Raw genomic sequence first — 18,421 nt, 5'->3', positions numbered from 1 at the left:
CATCAGGTCAGTTATGTTTCTAACTCTACTGGATATTATGGCTCCTGCCCCTTCCTATGGACACATTCAGGCTGGCAACAGGTCAGCTCCTGCATTGTTTTATCATGATTCTTAGCTCCTTTGCATTGGGTTACAACATGCTTCTTTAGCTCAGTGAAGTTCATTTTTATCCACATTCTGAAGCCTACTTCTGATATTTCAGCCATACCAGCCTCAGCCCAGTTCTGACCCCTTGCTGGAGAAGTGCTGCACTCATTTGGAGGAAAAGGGACACTCTGGCTTTTTGAGTTTTCAGTGTTTCATTGTTGATTCTTTCTCATCTTTGTGGGCTTATCTACTTTCGATCTTTGGAGTTGCTGACCTTTGGATGGGGTTTTTGTGGGCCTTTTTGTTTTTGTTGTTTGTTTGTTTGTTTGTTTGTTTTTCTTTTAACAGTCTGGCCACTCTTTCATAGGCTGCTGCAGTTTTCTGTGGGCCCATTCTGGACCCTAGTCACCTTGTTTTTTCCCCTACCAGGAGGTATCACCAGTGAAGGCTGTGAAAAAGCAAAGATGGCAGCCTGCCCCTTCCTCTGGAAGCTCCTCCATCCCAGAGGGTACTGACCTGTTGCCAGCCTGAATGTGCCTGTAGGAAGTGACTGGAGACCCCGGTCTTTCAGTCAGGAGGAATGAGATCAGGGATCTGCTTAAAGAAGCAGTTTGGCTGCTTTTTGGTAGAGCAGCTGTGCTGTGTTGGGGATCCCTTCAGCCCCCAGTTGGTTTGGGTTCTGCAATATCCTCAGGCTGGACCAGCTGAGATGCCCAAACAGCCAAGGTGTTGGCCTGCCCCCCACTCCCCCACCAGGCTGTCCATTCCAGGGAGAAATTAGAACTCTGTCAGCCATAGAACATGGGCAGGGAAGTCCAAGGCCTCTGCTGGGAGGACCAACACCTTAGGAGAAGTGGATCAGGGTCCTGCTTGAAGAAGCAGTCTGACCATGCCTCAACAAAACAGCCATGTTGTGCTAGGAAGCTGCCTCTGCTCCTGTAGACTTGGACTCTCCAAAGCCTGCAGGCTAGAATGGCTGAGTCATCCAAACAACCAAGGTAGTGGCCCACCCTTCCTCCCCAGGCACTCCATCCCCGGGAGAGATCAGAGTCCTGCTTAAAGAAGCGTTCTGGCCAGGCTCTGGCAAAGCAGCTGTGCTGTGCTGGGGAGACACCTCCTCATCTGGACTGTCTGTACTCTCCAAAGCCCACAGTCTGGAAGGCCAAGTAGATCAAACAGCAGAGATGGCACCCGCCCCTCCCCCTGGGGGTTCAGTCTTGTATCAGGCAGACTCCACCCTGTTGCTGGTGGCTTGCTGGAATTCCAAGCCAGTGGGTTTTATCTTGTGAGGTGCCATGAATGTGGGGTCTATAGACTGATGCTGCTCAGCCTCCTGGATTCAGCCCCCTTCTTTGGGGTATGTATGGACCTCCTGATTTGCCTCGTTGCATACACCTTTATTAGAGATCCTGAGGCCAGAGTATGTAAAGCTCCTGGGTCTCTGTGTGGCCTGAGCAGATGCTCTGCCAAGACTCCATACAGCTCTGTGTGTTGAACCTGAGGCCCTGATGGTGTGGGCTCACAGAGGGATTCCCTGATCTGCAGGTTGCAAAGATCTGTGGGAAAAGCATGGTTTCCCAGGGTTGCACATTCACTCACCACTTCCCTTGGCTGGGGGTGGGGGTTCCCTTGACTCTGTGTCACTCCTAGGTGGGCTGTCACCCCACCCTAGTTTTCTTTATTCTCCATGCATTGAGTTGTTTCCCTGATCAGTCCCAATGCGAGTACCTGGACATTTCAGTTAAAGGTGCTGTATTCACGCACCTCTTTCGTTCCTCTCTGTGAATGCCACAGACTGCAGCTGCCTCTAATCAGCCATCTTGGCCCTCTTTATTGTACTTTTCAACTCCAGAATTTCTATTTGTTTTCTTAAAATTATTTTAATCTCTTTATCTGATGAGACATTCTTCTCATACTTTCCTTTAGTTTAGACATAGTTTTCTTTAGTTCTTTGAACATATTTAAAGTAGCTGACTTTGTCTAGTTTACAGTATCTGGCTTTCCAGGGATAGTTTTTATTGGCTGCTTTTTCCCCCTGAGCATAGGCCATATATTCTTGTTTCTTTGCATGTTTCATAATTTTTACAGACATTTCTAAAAACTAGACTTTTAAAAATATAATGTGTAATTCTGGAAATCAGATTCCCATCCCCAGGATTTGTTGTTGCTGGTTTGTTTCTGAACTAATTCTGTAAAATTTGCATTCTTTTTCATATGTGGTTATTGATGTCTGTGCTCAGTTATCTTAGTGGTCAGATAATGATTACACAGAAATTTATCAAATGCCTAGGGCCAATAAGTGTCACAGTGTTTGGTCAGGAGGTCTGTGTGAATATTTGAGATACATCTTCAAAATTCAGCCAGATAGTTTCCAACTCCGCCTTAGCCTTCACTTCCTGCTTGGGCAGAATGTCAATATCAACCAGAAGTGAGAGTTTAGGCCTTATTAGTTCTTTCCTGAGTATGTGCACAGGCCTGGGCATGCACCTAACCTTCTAGAGTACCAGGAATATATCAAAGCTTTCCAAAGCTCCCTATGGACATTTCATTACACTGACTTTCTTTTTAAAATTTTTGATTAGCTTATTGTTTGATCCAACTGCTCTCTACCACTTTGGGCAGCTATATTGTTTTCAACAAATGCTTCTAGGAAAAGACTCTCCACAGTAGGTAGGTACTTTCCAAGTCAGTTCAGATAAAGACATCCTTGCAAATGGAGTCTCCCAGGAACTACCAGATAGATCAAATAATGACAATTCTCTGGGAATGGGGCTTTGAAGGAGATCTAATCCCACTTAACCCCCTCCAGTGTCTTCCTGGATGCTGATTTTCACTGTACTTGTGGGCTGTTGGTTTTTAAGGCTGTTGTTGAGTTGTGGAGGGGGAAATGGGGATAGAGCAAGTTAAAATGTCATAAATATTGCTACCCTTACTGAGATTGAGCCATTTTTCCTTGAATAAACTTTCCTTGTATTGCTGCAAGCCTTTGCTTAATTTCCAATGTTCTGAAAAAGTTGACTCTGACCATTTTTGTCAGTGTTCTCACTGCTTGTATAGAGATGATTTTCCATGATCCTCACTCATCCTTTTCACTGATATCCCTCCACAGATTCTTTCAATGGCATTTATCTTTTCCTTGACATCAACTCTTATTTTTCTAAACATTGAAAAATCTAAAGCCCCAAATAGTTTATATGTGCTGTTTTCAAGAAGTGAGTTTTCTGAGGTAAATGTTTATTCTTATGAAAACCACCAGTAATTAATGAATTACAAGGCAATTAATGAATGTACAAACAGACAAGCCACAGAAAAAGATAAATTGTTTGTGACTGTCTTCAACTTTCATCATTTGTTAATGCCTTTTTTCATCATTTGTTAATGTCTTTTTTCATCATTTGTTAATGTCTTTTTTCTTGTTTGTCTTAGTGCAGACCTGGTTAACCTGAAAATTCCTGGTTAGACTTTGACTGTGTGGGTCAGCTCCTCATCTCCCTGGGCCTGAGCAATTCTGGAAGAGAAAGAGACTGAGGTAGAGTTGGTCTTCAGCAGCTCCTTCACTGTTGGCCATCAGTGTTGTAATAATCAGCTTGAGCTGCCATCACAGATTGACACAGACAGGGTGGCTTAAACAACAGAAATTTATTTTCTCGCAGTTCTGGAATTCTGAGATCAAGTTGCTGGCAGGCTTGGTTTCTCCTGAGGCCCCTCTCTTTGGTTTGTCGGTGGCTTCCTTCTTCCTGTGTCCTCACAAAACCTTTCTTCTGTGTGTGCATGCTCCTGGTGTCTCTTCCTCTTCTTATAAGGACAATAGTCCTATTGGATTATAGCCCTACCCTTATGAACTCATGTAACCTTTTTTTTTTTTGAGATGGAGTCTCACTCTGTTGCCAGGCTGGAGTGAAGTAGCACATTCTTGGCTCACTGCAACCTTCGCCTCCTGGGTTCAAGTGATTCTCCTGCTTCAGCCTCCCTAGTAGCTGGGACTACGGGTGCACACCACCGCGTCCAGCTAATTTTTGTATTTTTAGTAGAGACAGGGTTTCACACGTTGGCCAGGATGCTGGCCTCGATCTCTTGACCTCGTGATCCACCCACCTCGGCCCCCAAAAGTGCAGGGATTACAGGCATGAGCTACTGCACCCAGCCTGAACTCATGTAACCTTAATTACCTCCTTAAAGGCCCGATTTCCAAATACAGTCACTTTGGGGGTTAGAGCTTCAACATATGAATTTGTGGGGAGGGACACAATTTAATTCATAAGAAATGTCTAATACACAGTTAGTAAGTTCTCCATAAACACTCATTGATCATATGCATCCTCTTTGGCTCCTTGACCTTTACATTTCTGCGCGATCTTTTTTCTTTTCCTTTTTTTTTTTTTTTTTGAGATGGAGTCTCGCTCTGTCACCCAGGCTGGCATGCAATGGAGTGATCTCCACTCACTGCAACCTTCACCTCCTGGGTTCAAGCGATTCTCCTGCCTCAGCCTCCTGAGTAGCTGGAATTACAGGTGTGCACCACCACGCCTGACTAATTTTTGTATTTTTTAGTAGAGATGGAGTTTCACCATGTTGGTCATGCTGGTCTTGAACTCCTGACCTCAGGTGATCCACCCACCTCAGCCTCCCAACGTGCTAGGATTACAGGCGTGAGCCACCACACCCAGCCCATTTCTGCACCATCCTTATCCCTCTGAAGCACCTCCCAAACTAGGCACTATGGCTTCTGGTCTATTGTGAGATCAGCACTATGTAGGGTTGTCAGACTAGGAATCCTGACAACAGAGTTCAAATCCCTCCTCTGGTGTCAAACAGCTGTGTTGCCTTGGGCAAGTCAGGTAATCCACCAATTTTCTCTAGCTTTTGCATTTTTGAGTGGTTTGGCCCAATTATCTCACTGCTCTCTATTCCCTAAGCTCTTGATTTGTCACCAACCTCTACTACTAAAACATCCTTGCTTCATCCTCTGTGTAGCATATCTAGGGGTCAACCAGCAAAATATATCCTGATAATGCACTGACTAAATAGCTCTCCAGAGTAGTCTTCGTCTCTGCCAGATGTATTTCTGGAAATACTGTCCCTGTTGCTGCTGCTGAGGTAAGAGTTGCATTAGCATTGTTGGGTAGTTTAGCCCAGGAAGAAAACATGCAGTGAGAGAAAGGGCTGGTACTGGAGGTAAGTAGGGGTAGAGTAGAAGCTGGGAACTCATTCACGTATATTTGCTTAATCAACTTTTGCTAGGAATCTACTTGTTCCAAGCATTGTGCAAAGTGATGAACCAGAGTTCACCTCAGGGGCTTCTCTGACCATAGGATTTGTATTTGGCATGAACTATAGTTGTAGAAAAAGAAAAATGACCTGGTTCAAGTTTTGAATTTGTTGTTGATTTCTCTGTGACAACAGGCAAGCCACTTATCTCTTCAAAGTCTTGATTATTCCATTTTAAAAAGAAGGGATGGATCAAGTGTTTTTATGGTCAGTTCTACCACTTTGGCTCTCACCTCCTAGAATTCTGTTTCATTGGGAGTTGGGTGTGGATCCTGCCCAAAGAAAAATCTGTATTTTTGAGCTTGTTTTCCGCATAAGGCTGCTCTGCAAAGAAGATGGAAGGAGAGAAGTGGAGAAGTGGCAAACATTTGGAGGGGGTGGAATTAACCCCAGTTCACTCAGAAAACTTGGAAAGGAACCCTTAAGGGAACCAAGTATTTGCATTCTTATATTGTCCTTTGGTGGTGCTATTAAAGAATACCTCACAGATGGTAGGAAAGAACTCACTTTAGCAGTGTAGACCAAGAAGGGTCCATTGTGGGTTATTAACCCTAAGGAGATTAGCCAGGTGTTAATAGTAAATGCAGACTCAAGGGGCAAAACTATCATTTGCCCAGTGAAATAGACACTTTAGTCACATGTTTATGTGTTTTGGTGCAAGAACCATGTTTTGTTAACTTCTCTATTTCTCGTACCTAGCAACACAGAGTAGAAACTAAATGGACATAATAGTCCTTGTTCTCCAAATGAAATTTTCTTCATGCCACCTGCTTAAAAAGAGAGACAAAACCAAAACCAAATTTTAATACTGACAGTGTTCCCTAAATTGTTGAAGAACTAGATTTCATTATCTTCAAAAAATTCAATAGAAGTTGTTCATACCTTTGGAGTTAGCAATTTAAGCCTTTGCCTCTCCAGGGCCCAGTGGTACCTCTATGTTCAGGCTAACTTGGTCTCAGTGTCAGCCTTCATGGACAGCTTGGATGATACAGGCAAGGTGGTATATCCCAGTGGATAAAGCTTGGGCTTCGGACCAGGGCTAGATTTGAGTTCCGACTCTGACACTCACAACCTTGTAACTTTGGCAAGGTGCTAATCTCTCTAAGTCCAGTTTCCAAGTCTATGAAATGAGGATGATACTATTACCTACCTTATAGAGTCATTGTGAAGAATAATGTTTAAAATGCATTAAACTATACAGTGACTGGCATAAAATTTAAAGGCACAGAAAATGTGAGCTTTTTGAAGAACTGATAGTTTGAAGAACTGATAGTTATGGGTAGGAAGGAGAGCTTTTTATTTCTTTTATTTTTTCAGGATCCATATAGTATAGTTATATTATTATTATTAATTATTATTATTGTACTTTAAACTTGTATATTAACTTTATCAGGAGACTAGGATACATCTGAACCATAGCATGGATACCTGCTCAACCTGAGATGCCATTAACTGGTTTTCCAGATGTCATTCCAGAAAAGTCCCATAAACCACTGTCCCGTATCATTAGAGTGCTCACAATGTTTAGAAGAAATCAAGTTAAAAAAACGCAGTCAAAGTGATGCAGCAAAAATAAAACAAAATTAAAACTCATACATTTGTATTTATAAATAGTACCATATTCTCTATGAAATAACACTTAAAATCTTTGAGGATATACATGTAACTGCTTCAAAGCCATGACAAGAAATAAAACATACACAAATCCTCAATTCTGATATAAATATTTTTAAAGTCTTTCCAAACCAATGAATCTAAACACTACACTTCCTTCTATTTTTCCCACCCTCCCTCCTTCAAATGAACACTCTTGTTTTCTTTATATCCCAAAGGCACTTGAATTAATATACTGGTGATCAGAGACTAACATTTCAAGAGCTATCCCTCCCAAGTACTTAGAAATATTTGAAATAATTGCACACAGATAGACTCTCTGGAAGTTAGCTTTCCCTCGAGTAATTGGAAACAGTGAGTAGTTGGTATTTTAGAGTTTTTCAAAAGAGATATTAATCAGGGCAACTGTTGTATTCTTGGAGAAGGAAAATATGAGCTATGTGGTAGATAAATATTTTGGCCACAGTTATATCTAAAATAGGAAGATGACACTCCCAGGACTTGACGAAGCTTCATTGGATCAAATATGCAGCTCATAATCTCACTTTTTCTTTAGAATTTGGGATTGAGAAGTGGCTGGATATCCATATTTGTTGAGATACTAAAGATTGAAGTCACAATAATGAGAATGAATTAGGCATCTGGGGATAATGAGGCATCCCAGCTGCTCTGAGATATTTACAGGGATTTTTGAGAGACCAGAGAGCTTCTCTGAAGTTTATATACCTGTTCAACTTCCTGTGTGTATTTCTTGAAGATCATTTATGCTCCAGATGCAAGATTCTCTCTTATTTTTCTGGAACTCCAGATCTCACCCTCCTTGTAACAGTTAAGCATAACTCTAGTTAACAGTTAAGTAACAGTTAAGCATAACAGCAAGCATAACTCTAAAGTTTTCCTGAGGCTGGGGGATAAAAGCAAAACAGAATAAAGTTAGATGCCTGAACAAATGAAATGGTCCTTCTATTTTCTTTCTCTATGTCAGCATAAAAATCCCCTATATGTCTCTTTCAAATATGTCATTATTTTTTAAAAACTTCCAAATCCAGACAATAAATTTTGGTTCTCTGTACTTGGACCAAATGCCTAATAGAATGGGTAAGTTTGGGGCATAATCGCCACAGTGGAATACATTATAGCAATTAGAATGAACAGCCTGCTACGAATGCAACAATACCAGTGACTCTCATAAGCAGAATGTTGAGTGGAAGAAGCCAGGCACAAAATGGTGCACACTGTGTGATTGATTTTATGTGAAATATAGAAACAGGAAAACTAACCGGGCTAGGGATTGTCCTTTGTGGGAGGAGGTATCAGTGTGTCTTCTGGGGTGTTTGTGACATTGTTTTTTGTTCTAAGGGCTGGTTACACGTTTGTGTTCTTTGCAAAAATTCCTTAGATTGTACACTAATCATACATATCCTTTCTGTATGTTTCACTTCATTAAAAAAATCTTTTTAAAAAATGATTTACGAAAGCAAGTGACCCTCAAGCCATTGGCCAAAACCTTTTCTGATTTCAGTCTGCTATCCCTCACTTATCTTTTGGCCCTTTCTGTATTTTCTAATTTACCTTGGAAGAAAATCGTTTAAGACTTTTCAATATTTTCCATGATGGCATCCCTAGGAAACATAATCAAGCATTTATGACTTTGGGTGGCATAACGATTTCCAGATTTCTCTATCAGGGATTTTGTACACTGTTGTCTAACATGTTATGGACTTCTCAGGGTGTTCTTGTTGGGGTCATTTGAGCTGTCAGCTAAATTATTCCTTTTGTTTGCAAAGATTTCAGGAAAATACATGTTCTTTTATGGCAAGATTGCAGTGGTGATTACCAGCTGGCATGGGTTTTCTGTATTTTATTTAGTGATTTCTTACAGTCACCTGATGATAGAGGGCAACTGGAAGAGCTCAGATGCAAGGTTGATGGAACACAGATTACAAAAATACATTTTTTTCTGAGTGTTACTAATGTTTTCGATTTATTCATTAATAAAAAGTGCACAGTGTAAGTCTTTTATCCCAATCCAAGTACTCACTGAAAGATTAACAATAAACCCTGGATGGCACAGACATGATTTATTTGGCATGATTTAAACATATGAAAACAGCAATTAACATTTAATATACCACATAACTACTTTTGCTTTTAACAAAGTAATCATCGTATGTGGTAACAAATACATATGATTTTTCATTTAGAAATATTATAAGAAAACCACACTTAATATTGCAACAACAAAAATTTAACCCATTAACTACAAACTCTCTTCATTTTTCCTCCGTCAAGTTGCTGTTTTGTGTCTTAGACTGAGCCGGGTCATATCTGAGCACGTATTTATTTAGAGTGATAGACTCATTTAGAGTCACAGACTTCCAAGGTTCCCTTGAAAATATAAGATATTGTTAATTATATAAACACTATCACATCACATATCACAAAGACACTAAAAGTACCCATAAAATAGCTGTATCCGGTAATTATTTTGGAAAGTCTGTCCAAGCTGTAAAATATGACTTACTGACTATAGGATAGTGCTTGGATAGATAACAAGATAAGCTCAGAAATGCTAGCAGTTTTCAAAGTGTTCTATTTGTTCTTTATTTTTATATTGATTGGTTGATTTTAGAGTTTTCCCAGATATAATTAACAAGAAAGGAGAGCAGTTAAATTAATTAATTCACCTTTATATTTGTTTAATAGAAGAACCAAATTTGGTTTTTAAAAAGGTGTTTTATGCCAGTAATGATGTGGAAATCTGCAAGTATCTTAAGCTCATCAGAGGGAATATCTTAAGACAATTTTTAAATGCTTGGGTCCTGAAAAGAAATGTCAAACGTAGTGCGATCATAGCTCGCTGCAGCCTTGAACTCTTGGGCTCAAGCAAGCCTCCTGCCTCAGCCTCCGGAGCAACTAAGACTACAGGCATGTGCCATTACACTGGGATAATTATTTTTTAATTTAATTTTATTTTGTAGAGATGGGGTCTCACTATCTTGCCAAGCTGGTCTCGAACTCCTGGCCTCAAGCGATCCTCCTGCATAAACCTCCCAAACTGCTGGGATAACAGGCTTGAGTCACTGTGCCAGGCCCTGACTATTATTTTTTAAACACTGCATTTAAAAGTTGTCACTGATTATTTAAAACATTAAAAAGTAACAAAGAGGCCAGGCATGGTGGCTCACGTCTGTAATCCCAGCACTTTGGGAGGCCAAGGTGGACGGATCACCTGAGGGGTCAGGAGTTCACGACCAGCCTGGCCAACCTGGTGAACCCTGTCTCTACTAAAAATACAAAAATTAGTTGGGCATGGTGGCTGGCACCTGTAATCACAGCTACTTGGGAGGCTGAGGTAGGATAATTGCTTGAACCCAGGAGGCGGAGCTTGCAGTGAGCCGAGATCACACCACTGCACTCCACCCTGGGCGACAGAGCGAGACTCTTTCTCAAAAAACAACAACAACAACAACAAAAAAAAACAGAACAGTAACAAAGAATAATAAAATAGGTAGGAACTATCCCTAAATGGAAGGCCCTTCAGTTTCAAACAAGTTGACTTTTCAAGGCAACTAGTTAATTAGTTTTCCCCCAGCAAAGAATCACTTTCCTCTCTCAAGCAAGCTTGAACCTGACACCACTGCTTTCATCCCATGCAGAATGGTCACTGCAGTTTCTGGAACTCTCAGTCCCCCATCAGTGATGGGCTATTACAAAGATCTTTCTCTTCTCCTAGGAAGCACAAAGATCCTCTTTCCTGGGTCGGGCTGAGGTTCTTGAGGGCATAACTGTTACAAGGAGGCTGAGACTTAAAGTCTCCAAATGTGATTTTTCTGCTAGAACAAACTATCATAGTCAAACCTCCCTTTTGTCAGGAACAGATGAAATAATCTGAGGAAGGTGCATGGCCTGTGTGGGTGGGAAGAGTGGTGAGGTGGAGGGGCCTCAAGCCCAGAGCTCAGCCGGCCCACAGCTCTCCAGCACAGCGGCGTGCTGGAGACAGGGAAAAGCTCTCCTAAAGTCAGACCCTTGGCTTTGACAAGGCTACAGTCCCTCTCCCTGGATCCTGACCCAGAAGTCTTCTTAGTACTCTGAATTTCCTTGTATTTAAAGCAGAGATAAAGAGTTCCGTCCTGTAGGACCAGGACTTTTGGGTCAAAAGCTAAACACCCTGCTAAGCCTATTAATTTTTGTGTGATTTCATATACCCAGCACCTTGCTTAGATCTGGTCCTTCACAAAAACCTGAAATTCACTGAGTATTGAAAGTACTTCACAGTTCATTTATGTCTGTCACCTTGAACATGAAACAGATTTCATGGAAAATATTAATAAAACAGTTTTTCAGTATAGCTGCCTCTCCAATAGAGATTGCCAAACACTGGGGCTGTCTTGGTCAGCCAGAGCCAAGGGGTGACCCTACACTAAACACCATACCTCAGGCACTTCTGCTGAAGGGTCCACCTTTCAGCATATCTGCTACACGGGATCCTCTTTTCCACCCTCCCTCTCTTCCCAGGGCCCTCCTCCAGCCACAAGACATGACCTGGGATGTGCTGTTGACTTGGGGTGATAGATAGGCCGTCCAGCAACTTATGACATGACCTAGTTCAAAATGATAACCTTGTCTAGGAATGCAGCTAAAAATATCAAGAGGACAAATTACTAGGAACCAGTTCAAAAGAGGGGACATTCAGAAACAGATAAAGCTGGGACCATGCCAGGTCCATGTTCCTGGCATTGAAAGTTACAGGGAAGTAAAACCCTAAGTAAGCATCAGCGAAGAGGCACAAATAAGGCTGAGCAGAGGGAAAGAACACAGCAAAAGGTAGAAGGGCAGAAAAAGAAGAGCTGAGAATGTTTTCTGAATTTTAGTTTCTTTTCCTGGGTTTCTGTGCACTCCTCATAATAAACCTCCATACTTTTTGAGTCACTGTGATCTGTTTGTTGCACCCAAAAGAGCAAAACCAGAACAGTTAGATGCATGTGATTTTCCCTTCCTTCCAGGGAGTGATTCAAGCCCATGGTGGGGAGAATCTCAGATGACTGGAGTTGTGGATTGCCCATGCTAATGGGGCTCCCTAACAGATCAATAATACTACAAACATAGCAGGCCTCAGGTCTCTAAATTACCGGACTGAAGTAATGACTCACTCTCCTCATTTCCAGTTCTGGCCCACAGTTTGTAGAAGAGGGCTTTCCTTCCTTGCTGTTGGCTGTCAAGGTCGTTGACACCTGGCAGCGATCTTATTTCTCCCTGATACTGTTTCTCCCTGGCATTTGTAAGAATGGAGTAGAGGGGAATTCCTCAAGAAGGCATTTTAGATTTCTGGATAGTAGGAGAAGGAAACTAGAAAAGGCTCAACACCCCTACAAATTATTCTTTGATTTTTTCATAGCCAGCCATTGGGCATTTAACAAAAAAAAAAAAAAAAAAAAAAAGGGGGGGCTTACGCAGCAGCTGTGACTTTAGGAGAGTTTCACCTCACCTGGTACTGACCGATAGACTGGCTACCAGGGCTGAGTGTAAATTCTGTTCCTGTATGGGAGGAGACAGAGTTGCCCGACCCAGGCTTGCTGGAGGGCAGCACTGTTATGGCCAGGACCACCACCGGAATATCTCCCAGTGCTCTTTCCATCTATCTTCAAAGCAGGATTTCACTGCACAATTGAATGCTTTTCATTCTGTTGCCCAGGCTGGAGTGCAGTGATGCTATCTTGGTTTACTGCAATCTCTGCCTCCCAGGCTCAAACAATCTTCCTGTCTCAGCCTCCCAAGTAGCTGGGACTTCAGGCATGTGCCACCAAACCTGGCTAAGTTTTGAATTTTTTGTAGAGATGGGTTTCGTCATGTTGGCCGGGCTGGTCTTGAACCCCTGGGCTCAAGCAATTCACCCGCCTTGGCCTCACCAAGTGCTGGGATTACAGGCGTGAGCCACCCACACCCAGTCTGAACAACTTATGGTTGTTGTTGTTGTTTTTTAATGAGTTCATGGAAAGTTGATTTCTTCTGTCCGTCAATCTTAAAAAGAGTTCTCCTCTTACTGGAAACCTGTGCTGTGAGATGAATTTGAAAGGAGCAGACTCCTGTGACTAGCTCTGCTTCTTTCATTGTTTTCCACCTTGAAAAGCATGTGAAGCTGCTTAGTGAGGAAATAATATTTTCTTAAAATATCATAGCTCATGCCTTTCCATCTTTGAGTGGAAAATCGGACCATCAAGGCCTCACTGCTCGGTGCTTTCCACCTGCAAAAGCAATTGGAATCTAGGCTGCAGGCTGAAGAAATAAGCAGTGTGCCCTCCAGAGAGTGCGGGAGCCCATACATCTTTGGGAGGCCAGAGCAGTCAGCTCACTGGGAACAGTCCAGAAATTCCGACCTCCCAGGGCACTGCGATGCCACTGTAATTTAGGGTGCTCTGACTCACCTCTTTCACCTTCGGCTCTGAGAGGCTCAGGCTCCTAGTTCCCATGATGGTGTCAGCACAATGGCTGGGGCTTAGAAAGACTTTAAAGGAGAAAAGAGGTCACAGCTCTCCCTGCCAAGCATAAAACAGAGGCCCATTTGTGCAGGCCCTCTTTGGTCATCCTGCCTCTGTTCTGAAATAATCAGCTTCACGAAAAGAGTGGGCAGGAGGCCCAGATTGTGGCTCCCATCCACCCCGCCCTCAGCCCCACATCTCGTAGCTCTTCTTTCATCTCGGCAACAATCAGCATCTGAGACAGGGCTCCCATTTACCTCTTTTAGAATAAAATCCCCTTCAGGAAAAACCACCCAAATACTCTTCAGAAACAAGAGCTCTGATGGGCATGGTAGCATTTCCTCCCTGATGGGAAGGGGCAGTCTTGGGCCTGTCCATCACTCAGATGAATGAATACTGTCGCTAAGCAACCATCTCTAACCCCAGTCTAGAGCTAGCAAGAAGAGAAAGAATGAGGCCACTTATTTCCCAGTCTCCGCTCATTACTGGCTCATGGCTTTGTCCGGAAAGACTATGAATACACAAAAGTGTCCTCGGGCTTACACTAACGGTAATAGTATATTTCAAGACAGAGTGACAGAGAGCAACAGTGGCCTTAAAGCAGGTTGAAGTCACTTCCTGCAGTTCTAGTGAGTTGTCCAAGGCAGCAAATTGGTAGCAGGGACCCAGTACATACAGTGGAGTTGTATATATGCTATTTCATTTGAGTCTCACAAGCACCCCGGGAAGTGTTAGCTGTTTTACGTTTGAGAGACTAAAGTTTGAAGACAGGTGAAGTGACTGGGCCAAGATCACACAGAAATTGAGCAGCTGGGTCAGGCCTGGGTTCTGGGTCTGTCTAATTTAAAGCCCTTGCCCTTTCCTCCGCACGCACTGCAGTCTCCAGACTTCTGGGAAGGAAGTGAGGGAGCCAGCCAGGCAGGTGCTGGTGTTTATTATCAACGAAATATTTGCCAATTTAAAAATCCTGTTGAGTTGCTCACTAGCTGATCATGGTTGGATTTCCTTCTGGCCACAGCAGCTTACTAAATGTTTATCCACACTGTTATGCTCATCGAGTATTTCGGGAACACGCCGAGGCTTCCTGGCTTCAGAAAAGGGGATGGAGTCAAGTCTTCATGGTGGACACTGCTGTGTCTGGAGTGCAGCCAATGTATGTGGGGTGAGGAATGAATTGTGTTCTTTTACTTGCCCCTCAGGATGCCATTCTTCGCCCACCAGGCGACAGTAGTCCATATGCACCTTAGCTCAAATTTACTTCTGCCTTTTCCTGCCTGGAAAGCTCTTCTCATGCTCTAAGATGCTTCCCAGTAGAGCCTTCATGAGTCTTCCCAGCAGCTGATTGCTCCTCCTCCTCCTCTAGGGCACTTCGCCTGGCAGGTGGGCCCTGCACTGCACTGCACTGCCCGAATCCTCCTTCATTGCAGAACTTGTTGCCCCCATTGCTAGAAGTGCTGTTGGTAGATGACCTTTGGCTGTCAGCTCCTCAAGGATGCCCACAGCTGCCCACGTCAGGCCCCTGTCTGGTGGCCCACATCCAGTGATGAATCAGTGTAGCATGTGAAGGCTATCTCTATCTAACCCAGCACAACTCTGAAGGGACGGAGCTCCCTGTGGGGTTGCCTTCATCAAGCCTGTATCACAGCTTAGCATTTCTGCCCACCCTGCTTCCTCCTTATTCCTTCCACAGATGTTGAACCCAAGGGCAGGCTGGATGCCCAATTCTGTCTCTTCTGGGGAGCCCAATGTGCTACATTCTCCTTCACACCTTCTCTGTACACAACCGTCTGGCCCATTAGATTGTGAGCAACTTAGTGCAGGGGTCCGGTCCGTGGCCTGTTAGGAACTGGGACACACAGCGGGGGGCGAGTGGCGGGCAAGACAGCAAGCATTGCCACCTGAGCTCCGCCTCCTGTCAAATCAACAGCGGCAGTAGATTCTCACAGGAGCGAACCCTGCCGTGAACTGCGCGTGCGAGGGATCTGGGTTGTGCACTCCCTGTGAGAATCTAACTCACGCGTGATGATCTGAGGTGGAACAGTTTTCATTCTGAAACATCCCCCCATCCCACCTTGCTATCCGTGAAAAAATTTGGAAAATTGTCTTTCGCAAAACCAGTTCCTGGTGCCAAAAACGGTTGGGGACCACTGCCTTAGAGGCAAAAGCTGTACCTTATTTATTTCCAGACCTACAGTGCCTAACCCAGCCTGGCCAGCAGGTGCTTGGTAGATGTCTATTGAATGAATAAACATAGTCACTTAAAATGATGAGAGAGACTGAAAGACTGATACTTGTGGATGGACATGCAGTTAGAGTCTTTTTTCCACTTTAAAAATACTGCCTTCCCAGAACAGTATGCAAGCAACTCTATTATCGAAACTGGGAGGGGCGTGGACTCCTTCCTCCTTTCCCTAAACTCTGTCCTGCTGGACTAAAAACTAGGCTTGGGGTGTGGTCCTTCAGGATTATTGAAATGCAGTGAGGAGCCAGGTCCAGGAGCTGTGTCTGCAGTGCAGTCACTGTATGGCCAGAGGCTGGTGATTCCCGAATAGCAGCCCTGTGCTCTGCACCTCCTTCTGTGGGTAGATTGTTTTCTCCCAGTTTATTTCTGTTTTATTTTAACCTAACATTTAGAAGATACTCTGTTTCAGGTGAGATAAATGTGTTGCTCGCACCTGTCCAGATGCCCTGTCCAAATGAGCCCCAGGGGCTACCTGGTGGTGGCAGTCATAGTGGCAGCCCAGATGGAAGCGTTTCATGTAGAACAGAGACAACGAGACAGCTACAAGCCAAGGCATTTGGGAAGAACAGTGATTCCTTTTATGACCCTTCCCTGAATGCAATTCAGAGGCATAGGATTCCTCTCTCCAAGGAAAGGGTGGATTTATCCCCGACAGAGAAAGATGGAATACGCAGTCCTCCAAGGGGGGAAACTCTGGTAAGCGCTACAGGAGGGACCTCGGTGAACACTTTGAAGTTCCCAGGTCATAACCTCAAATGCTCTCAGGACTGTTATGTCAGTGACTTTAGGATTATTGGCCCAGGTCTGCTTCTTTTTTTTTTTTTTTTTTTGAGACAGAGTTTCGCTGTGTCACCCAGGCTGGAGTGCAGTGGTGTGACCTTGGCTCACTGCAACCTCTGCCTTCCGGGTTCAAGCGATTCTCCTGCCTCAGCCTCCAAGTAGCTGGGATTACAGGTGAGTGCCACCATGCCTGGCTAATTTTTTATATTTTGGGTAGAGATGGGGTTTCACGACGTTGGCCAGGCTGGTCTCAAACTACTGATCTCAAGTGATCCACCCACCTCTGCCTCCCAAAGTGCTGGGATTACAGGTGTGAGCTACCGTGCCCAGCCCCAGGTCTGCTTCTGAAGGAGCCTGGGTGTAGCCAACATCAGCCACAGAGGCTCCTTGCCGGACCTCCTTGTGGCTTGGAACAAACTTGGCCCAAAGGAAAAACGGACAAAAGAGGGTCCTCTCCCTTCGCAGAGGACAGACCTCCTCTCCTGACTCAGGCAGGCACATTCCTCCTGTCATCTCAAACTCAAAGTGGCTCCCCCTGATGTGACACTGGAGGCCCTCCTGATTTACTGCCATGCAGCTGTGTTTGTGCAAGAATCCACATATAAACAAGAGTTGCCGGCATGTTGCACAAGCGAGTCCTAAAGTCATCAACACGTGTCTTTATTTGCAGTCTTCCACCGTGCCTTCATGTTCCTTAATGTTGTGTTTACTGTTGGTGACCTCTCCTTGCTGCTGGACGAGAACTCCAAGCAGGTTACAAGATGTTGTGCTTACTCTTAGGTAAGAGACAATTCCAGGGTGTTTTTAAGTAGCAAATACTGACTTAATTCAGCAATTAGAAAGTCCAGTCTAAGAGAGCAATCAAAACTCGGATCCTGAGAAGATGTCAAACCCTGCAGAGGGCCTGCAGAGGGCTGGGAGCTGGCTGTGGAGGACTGGGTGGTGGTCTGATTGGCTTCTCCCAAGTGGGGCTGGCCCGTGGGGAGGGAAGAGGGGAAAAGTCTCACTTCAGCAGGGATTGTCATTAGCTGGCCTCACCTTTTAGTGCCTCTTGTCCTCCATCTCTTGGGGCACTTTCATGGGCAATTATCAGGTTCCCCACCAGGTAGTGCCTTCGGCAGTGCTGTTAGACCCATGTCAGGGCATCTCTGTTTTGAAGGGTTGCTGGCACTGCTTCTTCAGTCCCAAGCATTTACCTCCAACTTCTTGCTATGGGGATCTCTCAGCCACTGCAGGAGGCCCTTAGGACAACATTTTTGATGACCCAGGCCAGGGTATCTTTCCTTATAGTCCATCATTACAACACTGCACAGCCCTTGCCCCAACAAACCAGGGGTGCTGGCCGGCCCTGCCAAGACAGCAATCTGTTGACCCAGCTTCCAAAGCAGCAGGTCGGTCCAGCTCTCAGCCTGTGGGATCCCAGGTGAGAGTCAGGCCTTTCTCCCCAATTATAGGGGTCATATATGAAGCTCTTTGGGGGCCAAGGAAGCAGGCAATCTTCCTGGCCTCAGGGAATAGAGGGGATGGGCCCATAGCACAGCATTCTCCTGATAAATCCTCCTCATAGAATCCTCTCTCCTTGCCACCCTCTTGGCATTTTTTTTTTGAGACAGAGTCTCACTTCATCATGCAGGCTGGAGTGCTGTGGTATAATCTCAACTCACTACAACCTCTGCCTCCTGGGTTCAAGTGATTTTTGTGCCTCAGCCTCCCAAGTAGCTGGGATTACTGGCATGCATGACCATGCCCAGCTAAGTTTTGTGTTTTTAGTAGAGATAGGACTTTGCCATGTTGGCCAGGCTGGTCTCGAGCTCCTGACCTCATGTGATCCACCCAACCTGGCCACCCAAATTGCTGGGATTACAGGTGCGAGCCACCACACCAGGCCCTCTTGGCCCTTTTTTATTCTCTAAGTGGTGAGAAGATTTAACAGTTATGGAGCAGGTTTTCT

General features: G+C 44.3%; 1 long non-coding RNA gene across 1 annotated transcript; it reads right to left on the bottom strand.

Moving 5' to 3' along the window:
* Positions 1-6,636: 6,636 nt before the first annotated feature.
* On the bottom strand, positions 6,637-13,422 carry LOC100597618. Its single transcript, XR_179150.2, has 3 exons — positions 12,458-13,422; positions 7,844-7,873; positions 6,637-7,810 (listed from the first exon to the last, which is right to left on the bottom strand). It is a non-coding gene; the product is annotated as an uncharacterized LOC100597618 (long non-coding RNA).
* Between the last annotated feature and the right edge of the window lie 4,999 nt (positions 13,423-18,421).

Source organism: Nomascus leucogenys, chromosome 12 (assembly GCF_006542625.1).
Source record: "Nomascus leucogenys isolate Asia chromosome 12, Asia_NLE_v1, whole genome shotgun sequence".
In the NCBI taxonomy this organism is placed as follows: Eukaryota; Metazoa; Chordata; class Mammalia; order Primates; family Hylobatidae; genus Nomascus; species Nomascus leucogenys.
This window is presented reverse-complemented; position numbering and strand designations above follow the sequence as displayed.